The 8093-nt window shown below is 43.6% G+C and overlaps 1 pseudogene; it reads left to right on the forward strand.

The window, feature by feature from the left end:
• LOC109842465 overlaps positions 1-8093 on the forward strand; it is a 21333-nt pseudogene that overhangs the window by 4898 nt on the left and 8342 nt on the right.

Raw genomic sequence — 8093 nt, forward strand, 5'->3', positions numbered from 1 at the left:
CTCGTTGGTTCGTCGGTTTGTGCCGAGCTGAGCTAAAGGACCTATAAGCAATTTTATATGCCTACAGGACTATTTTGCAAAATAATGATATTTTTCATTTGGGAAGTCCTTTTTGGAAACCGGTCATTGTAGCATGTTTATTATCATGTCTACAATCATTCCCCAAAGTTTTATATTTTTTGGAATTTATTTGATATTTTTAAACATGGTTTTAAAATCAGAAAAATAGTTTTCAAAATCAGATTTTCATATATCAGTTCTCGGTCGACCGCACCGGTCGACCGGACCTATGTTATTTAGTCAGTGGGCAGCAGAGAGTTTGTCGGTCGACCGATGCGGTCGACCGAGAGCTCGATTTTTCTGTCGGTCGACCGCACCGGTCGACCGATGGAGTCTCTGTTTGTTTTTCTCGATTTCGGTCGACCGAATGATTTCGTCGGTCGACCGAAAATTTCGTCGGTCGACCGCCGGACTCCCAACTGTAATATTATATAGAAATCTGTTTCCTGATTTTCTGGGATTTTTGTTGATTTGGTTTTGGGTTTTAGCTGTTGTTTCTTTTCCTATATAAACTCCCAAAACCCCCTTCTATTTTAGCAACCCATTAAAGAGTTTTGAAGAATTTTTAAAGAGTTTTTGAAAAGGATTTTAGTTGGGTTCAAAGTCTGCTTGGTTTGAATATTGTTTTACAAGTGGAGAAGATCATTCACAGTGTCTGAACTTCATTTCAATCCTCCTCTCCATCTTGTTTTTCAGAGAAGAATTTCTAAACTCTTTCTAGCTTTACATTTTGTATTGTTTAATTATCATTTCTATTAAAGCTAGTTTTATATTGAGTTTAGATTTGATTTTATCTCATTGTTACACACACCCACTTGAGCTTATTGTATTTGCATACATAGTATATTAGGGTTGTGAGAGATTGTAACATTGAGTTGTGCTTCATTGAGTTCTCATCTATTGTAGAGAACAAATTTATATTTGTTACATTGTGAGTGTTGTAAGTTTTCGGTGAGCTAGAAAGCCGAGTCTGTTGTGAAGTTTTTGGTGAACTAGAAAACCGAGTGTGAGGAGTGAACGTTGTTCGGTGAGCGTTGAAAACCGACATAGTATGGTTGTAAACGTTATTCGGGTGAGCGTAGAAAACCCGATTGTGATGGTGGATTTCTCCCCGGGAGTGGGGAGAGGAGACGTAGGACGGAAGGTCCGAACTCCGTGATCATATCTTGTGTTTGAGTGTGCTTTGGTGTTTATTTATACTTGTGTTTATATTTCTTATCGCCCTTGTCATTAGCTCATTATTTATATGATCCACTATCTAGCTCATATAGTTTACCCCTTGTGTTAGTCTTATATCATTGCATATACATATATCATATTGTATATCTCTTTGATAGGATATATCATTTTGTGTTAGTTTATATATCCTTGCATATATATATATTTCATCATATAGGATATATCTTGTTGTTCATATTGCTTATCCTAGCTCATATATATTGTTGTATTTCACACTTGCTAGGATAACTTGTTAATTAATTTTTATTAGCATATAATCGGATTAGATTAGCATAAGACCCTAATCCCCCCCCCCCCCCCCCTCTAGGGTCTAACAGAAGGTATCATACTCCTCATCCGGTAAGGAGCCCAAAAAAATAATAGCATTGTACTCATCCGTAATCTTCTCATCCACATTGGCCAAGTCCGACAACAACTTAATATAGTTGTTCACATGAACTGCTAGTGAGGTGCCCCTGGACATCTGAAATCTAAACAATTTTCGCAGTGAGTGCAAACGATTCTCAACACTCTTCATCAGGTACTTATTGTTGAGAATCTCCTACATCTTCATTGTAGACGTCACTCCAATCACATCATACTTCAGCTCATGTTTCAAACAGGACTTGATCACCCCACAAGCGTTCATATTCATTTATTCTCATACAGTCTCTTTATATTTTGGTGGCCTCTCATGGACCATGATGGTCTCCTCCAAATTCCGAGCATTGAACGCATCTTGTACGTCGCTCATCCACAAACCAAAATTGATCTAGCTGTCATATTTAACCACACTAATTTTAGTGTTCTGAAAACTAACTTGAACTGTACCTGTCATCTTGCTGCTTTCACCAACTTCTCTCATACTCGCAAACTCCAAATTATAAAGAAAAAAATTCGAACTTGATAGAATTTAGAAGTTACCCAATTGAACCCTAGAACGGATTCCAAATAGATCTCCTAACCACACAAGGAAAGCGAAATCTTCAATGACAATCCTAAACACTATCTCCAATGAAGCCTAAAACTCCAAGAACCAAGCTTCCACGACGAATCTTCCTCCACCTAATGCCAAAACCCTAGATCTAAAACATGGCTCTGATACCAATTGTCGCGCGCCTTTGCGGAAGCGTGCTCGCACACAGAACGATTCTGCGAGTCACGGGAGAAGATTAACAAACCAAACTCGAGTGCAATTCAATCCAAAATACGACAAATCAATCACAAACACAGAGATATACGTGGTTTGGCAATTTGACTACGTTCACGGGAAGAGGATGGAGAGATTCTACTAAATCAAGGAGAGTACAAAGGGTTACAAATATCTCAAATACTCAAACTAACCCAACCAAAAGATATCTTAACTTTGCTTACAAATTCTCCCTCTCAATATGCTCAGAACACTGTCTAATCTCTCTTTAGGAATCATAGAAAACTGTGTTTCAACATATACCAAAACACAATCCCAAAACAAATAGGAAACAAAACCCAAGCCCAGCACGACACGTGGTCGACCGCGGCGGTCGACCAAAACCAGCGACAGAACCCAGGAAACATTATAGGGTCTCGCGGTCGACCGCCACAGTCGACCGCAACCAATCAACAGAAACTAAAATCCACTACATGGTTTGGAGGTCGACCGCACCAAGTCCATAAACCACCCAGGCTTTTGTGCACGTTTCCGATCGACCGTTGGAGATCCAAACTTGTATCATGTTTTTTCTCTTCAAAGGCAACCACTACTATAACAGCGGAAGTTGTCAAGTACTATCCAATTCTGTCCCTCATGTGCCTATGGCTCTTCTTGATACAAGTCGCCGTGCGAGCACCTTTGATCGCGGAATTATCAAAGGTGGGTTGATAAGCGGATGACAGAAACACAAGAACAATTCAGTATGTAACGAAAGAAAATACCCTCTCTAGATTATGAGTATGAAAAGATTACAATCCCTCTCTCACAATCTCACTAGAATCGAGAACAAACTCTCAATTCTCTCTAAAACCCTAATCCCTCTGATTAGAATCTCACTTTGATTACATCTGATTCTCTCTAGATCAAAACTGATCTCTCTTAGACCTAATCTCCTTAGATCTACATCTCTAATAATCTTCTCTGTTTAGAAACCCTAAACAATCTCTTATATAGATGTAACAACGTGGATGGCAAAGTAGTAAATAACCAGCCAAAACCCCATAGGAATTCGTGCAAATAGAAACCCAAACGAACCAGGAATCTTTCGATGAGTCGACTCATGTGCACATGAGTCGACTCATGACACATGGGTCGACTCATGACACATGGGTCGACTCATGACACATGGGTCGACTCATACAGTGATGAGTCGGCTGGTCAGAGACTTTTGACAAAACGACTGAGTTTCATGAGTCGACTTATGACAGGCATGAGTCGACTCAACTTGATGAGTCGGCTCAACTTGATGAGTCGACTCATGACTGTTATGAGTCGACTCACAGGATAAAAACTAGATGCTTCGATTCTTCGATTCGCCATCTCGTTTCACGCTTCAACATTCGTTTCACTGTGTTGTTTTACACCTATATTCTCAAGTTACAATGAGAATCATCTATCCTCAAGCTCACATGAGGATCGCTAAGTTCCGAAGAGAAGATACACCCGTATCATGGGTCCCTTCTTTAGGAACTTGAAGTCCTATTCAAGTTAGAACTTCAGCTGAGGAAACTCGCGAGCTCCTCCATCCATGTTGAACCACTTAGCCTTGCTAGGAACCTGACCTTGACGTCCAATGAGAAACGACTCCTTCGTCCCCCGCCTCGTCATGACCGTCTTCCGCTCCAACATGTAATCTTCCTTCAGCGGCTCCTCTCTATCAAACCACAAGTCTTCAACATGCGACAAGATCACTATGTCGTCACCTTCATTTTTTGTTCCTTAATTTATGGACTCCTTCCAATGAAATAAGGATATCGCCTAGCTTCTTGTATTGCGATCGAGTCAGGACCATACACAGGATGCCCCTTCACAGGATCTGATTTGTTCTAATACCAACTTGATACGAGTCGTCGTGCGAGCACCTTTGATCGCGGAATTATCAAAGGAGTGTTGAGAAGAGGATAACAGAAACACAAGAATAATTCAGTATATGGCAAAGAAAAATACCCTCTAGATTATGAGTATGAAAAGATTACAATCTCTCTCTCACAATCTCACTAGAATCAAGAACAATCTCTCAATTCTCTCTAAAACCCTAATCTCTCTTGATTAGATCTCACTTTGATTACATCTGATTCTCTCTAGATCAAAACTGATCTCTCTTAGACCTAATCTCCTTAGATCTACATCTCTAACAATCTCCTCCGTTTAGAAACCCTAAACAATCTCTTATATAGGTGTAACAACGTGAATGGCAAAGTGGTAAATAACCAAGCCAAAACCCCACTGGAATTCGTGCAAACAGAAACCCAAACGAACCAGGAATCCTTCAATGAGTCGACTCATGTGCACTTATGAGTCGACTCATGACACATGGATCGACTCATACAGTGATGAGTCGACTGGTCAGAGACTTTTGACAAAACAGCTGAGTTTCATGAGTCTACTTATGACAGGAATGAGTCGGCTCAACCTGATGAGTCGACTCATGACTGTTATGAGTCGACTCAGGGGCTGAAAACCGGATGCTTTGATTCTTCGATTCGCCGTCTCGTTCCACGTTTCAACCTGCGTTCCACTGTGTTGTTTTACACCTCTATTCTCAAGTTACCATGAGAATCATCTATCCTCAAGCTCACATAAGGATCGTTAAGTTCCGAAGAGAAGATACACCCGTATCACTTCTCCCTCATCACCGTCATCCATCGGCAGTGACGAAGAACAGCAGCCGCCTTCCTCCCAAGTCCCCTAGAGCTTCCAATACTCGGCCATCTCCACCTTCTGGGCCCCATCCCTCACCAAGCTCTCTACAAGCTCTCCCTCCTTTACGGCCCCTCTTCTCCCTCCGTTTAGGACCACACGCCTGTGTTGTCGCCTCAACGCCAGAAACTGCAAAGGAGTTCCTCAAGACTCATGAACTCTCCTTTTCTGACAGGCCCCAGTCAAAAGCTGTTTTCAAGCTCAGCTATGGCTCTACAGGCCTCGTGTTTGCCCCCGATAGTTCCTATTGGAGGTGCATATGATTGAAACTTTTTTAATTAAATCTAACAACAGAGAGTGCATCAAACTGCTCCTGAGAAACTGTTTACTTCTTTTCATCTCTCTAATAGGTACACTAAGAAACTCCTCATTACGCGCATGCTAAATAGTCAAACACTTGAACAACTCATGCCTGTGAGGCACCAGGAGATTATGAGGCTCACAAAAACATCGTTTGCTAAATCAGAGAAGGGCGAGGAAGTCAATATGGGTGCAGAGCTTCTGAAATTGACAAATAATGTCATAAGCAGGATGGCAATGAGCCAGACATGCTCAGCAACTGATCTGGAAGCAATTGAGGCAAGAAAGATTGTAGAATAGACGGCTGAGCTCATGGGAAAATTTAACTTGGCAGATTATGTAGGATTCTGCAAAAACTTGGGCTAGCAAGCTTTTGATAAAAGATTGGAGGATTTGCATCAGAGGTATGATATGATCATGGAAGCAATTTTGAAGGAAAAGGAAGAGGAAAGAAGAAAAGAAACTGGTACTGCTGAAGAAAGGGCAAAAGATTTGCTTGATGTACTGCCTGACATAGCTGTAGGCGTCTAAAAATGCCTATAGGTGTCCGCACACAGCTCGAGACAGAGAGAAGACGACGAACATCGTTATCCGAGTCTAAGAGGATTATCTGACGCCGACAAGCGCCTGAAGCAAAACGGCGAATCAAGTGACCTGCGCGCTCGACAGTCAGCTCGCGCGCGCCAATCAGCTCGCATGCGTCAATCAACACGTGCGTGTTAATCAGTTCATGCGCGTCGATCAACACGCGCGTGACAATCAGTTCGTGCACGTCGATCAACACGCGCACGTTAATCAGCTAGCACGCGTCAATCAACTCAAAGCATACAAATCAACGAAGCAAACCAAACACGCGAAAGGACAAGTCTCGAAGAAAGAGAACAGAAAAGAAGAAAAAATCGGCAAACCTGCGCGAGCGCAGGACAGAACAAACCGACCTGCGTGAGCGCGGGACGAAACAAACCGACCTGCGCGAGCTCGGGACGGAACAAACCGACCCGCGCTTGATCCGACCCGCGCAAGGGCGGGTCGGATTTGTCCGACCTGCGCAAGGGCGGGTCGGATCTGTCCGACCCGCGCAAGCGCAGGTCAGACCAGTCTGCCACGCAGTTTGGTACCCGAAACGCGTTTTGACAGTTTTAAAGTGGTTTTTCGTAGGATTCATCTGTTCCAGGGGTTCTTAACTGGCTTGAGATCATCCCCAAACGTGGTTGGGCTGTTGTCAACTGAAGATAGAGCCAAATCACTTGTTCTCATACAAATAACCGCATCCGAGGCCTATAAATATGAACCTAGGGCCTTCTTTCAACGGGGGCGATTGATTATCAAGACGAGGAGGTGCTGCCGGATTGCGGAGTCAAAGGAGCACGAATTTCAGCGAGGGTTAACAGATCTTGGCGAGTTCTTCGGCATAAAGAAGGAGAGTTCGAGAGATCCGACGCCCGTTCCCGTCCGTCCCTTGAGATTAGGCTTGGTCTTAATCTCAAGAAGAGCCCTGATTTCGCTTGGTCGATCTCAGCGCTTCAAATCAAATACTTCCTCGGCAAAGGCGAAGCTCTGCCGAATTTTCCATCAACCGGATCCAGATCTAAGGCGGTCCACGGATAAACCCCGACACAGGCAAAGATCCCACGCAAGCAGAAGACCGATAAACGATCTCTGCGTTTGTTTGACGAGAATTGTATTTTTCATTTTTATTGTGTAAGAGTCTTATAAAAAGACCATCTTTTTGTTTTTATTGTAACGACTGAAGTTGTAATGAATACCGCAATGAATATAACAATTTTCGACGCAAACAAACTGGCGACCACAGTGGAAGCCAACAGCTTCGCTGCCGGAGCTGTCGTGTCGCAACCTCGGATCTGCATCCCGGTTGAAGAAGTGGTCGAATATGAGTTCGACCAACTGAAGTTCGAGGAATATCTATCGTCTTCCTCCTCCATATCCTCCGCCTCTCGCAAGCGAAGGAAGATCAACGCCCCCGTTGTTGCGGTAGCTGAACCTTGCAACGCCCTTCCGGCCTCCAATGAGTCCGGATCTGCAGATCCGAACTCCTCCTCAATCAAGGAGTTGAGTACAGAAGGCACGCCTATTTTATCAAAGAGAACTCGTCAAAGGCAGCGCCAACGTTGTGCGCGCCAACTCGCTAAAGCATTGGAGTCAATTGACGGGATCCGTTACTTACGAGACGGATCTGAAAATTAGGCAACGCCAAGCACCCCAACAGCGGACAGATGTCCTCCCCTCCAAACCAATAACAAATGAATGGATCCAAATCAAAAGGATCCGTTCAACTCTGGAGGAGCGAATTCAAAAGCGTCGCGCGCTTGCGCGCACGCGAATTCTTGTGCAAAAAGCACAAAAGATGCAGAAGAAGGACATAGCTAAGAAACAACCAAGACTGCATCAAACTTGGAGGCCAAAATCCAAAACGGCAGCCGAAAAGATCGAGAATCGCGGGTCACTTGAATCCGACCCGCTAATTTGCAGGTCACTTCAATCCGACCCGCCAATTTGCAGGTCACTCCAATCCGACCCGTCGATTTGCAGGTCACTTCAATCCGACCCGCCAATTTGCAGGTCACTCCAATCCGACCCGCCGATTTGCAGGTCACTCCGATCC

The sequence above is a fragment of the Asparagus officinalis genome, chromosome 5, assembly GCF_001876935.1.
Source record: "Asparagus officinalis chromosome 5, Aspof.V1, whole genome shotgun sequence".
In the NCBI taxonomy this organism is placed as follows: Eukaryota; Viridiplantae; Streptophyta; class Magnoliopsida; order Asparagales; family Asparagaceae; genus Asparagus; species Asparagus officinalis.